Source organism: Gadus chalcogrammus, chromosome 4 (assembly GCF_026213295.1).
Source record: "Gadus chalcogrammus isolate NIFS_2021 chromosome 4, NIFS_Gcha_1.0, whole genome shotgun sequence".
NCBI classification, from domain to species: domain Eukaryota; kingdom Metazoa; phylum Chordata; class Actinopteri; order Gadiformes; family Gadidae; genus Gadus; species Gadus chalcogrammus.
Window position 1 is genome coordinate 7,134,131 of NC_079415.1, and position 1,064 is coordinate 7,135,194.

The window sequence follows — 1,064 nt, forward strand, 5'->3', positions numbered from 1 at the left end:
GACCTTAGTCACACCAAATGTGTGTATGTGTCTGTTCATGTGTGTGTATGTGTCAATAGTGTCATTGTGTTGTGTGTGTGTGTGTGTGTGTGTGTGTGTGTGTGTGTGTGTGTGCGCGTGTTGTCAGCATGGTGGAGTGCAATTGCTACTGGCATGTCTGTCTGTATATGTGTGTGTGGATGTGTATGCGTGTGTCACTTCCACACACATGCTGACGTTTCATTTCTCACCGGCTCCGCTGGGCCCCGGGGCCACTGGGGGTCATAGCTGAATGTTAACCAAGAGGGCCGACCCTCAGATCAGATCACATGATACTGTACGCCTGTGTATCAGAGAGGGAGGTCAGGGGGGACATGTCACGGTGGTGGTTGACCGCCTTCGTTGCCACGCCACGTCCACTTTTGCCACCTAGTGGGACCCAGTCTCGTTCATTCATCCCCATGCAGCTCCTCAACACCTGCCGGCCATCATCAATCAGCTCCAGTATATATATATCAACCCCGGTTCTCCCGGCGATCCTCGCCAGATCGTAACAGACTCTGAACAGTTCGTATCGCCTTGTGGCCTCTCAGTACAATCCTCGTTCCTAAAGGGCTAGCCTGCCCTCGGCCAGGCTCCTCTGACGCACCATCAGGACTCACCTGGACCCGTACCGGATTCCCACCATTCTCGATCCCCCTGAATCCTCAATAAACCCGCTCTGTTCCGCCGATGTCCGGTCTACCCTGTGTTGTGCTCTTGGGTCCACTACCTCCCCCCCCCCGAGTGATCGTAACATCCATTGCATGAGCCTTTTTAACGTGTTGCGCACCAACGCCCCCCCGTTGTCACCAGAAAACACCGACAATGGGGCCAGTGGTGGCGTTCTGCGCAGAGGATGAAGTAGTAGAACTACTCTTTCACTTCTGGCTCTTCCTTTCGCACGCCCTGCATGATGTATGGTTTGTGCTTTGTGTTTCCATTCCTGCCAGGCCCGATAAGTGGCTGCCTCAACCACAATGGCAAAATTATCATATAGGTGTCCTCCTATCCAGCATGTCCCAACCATCAACGTGGGGTGTTTG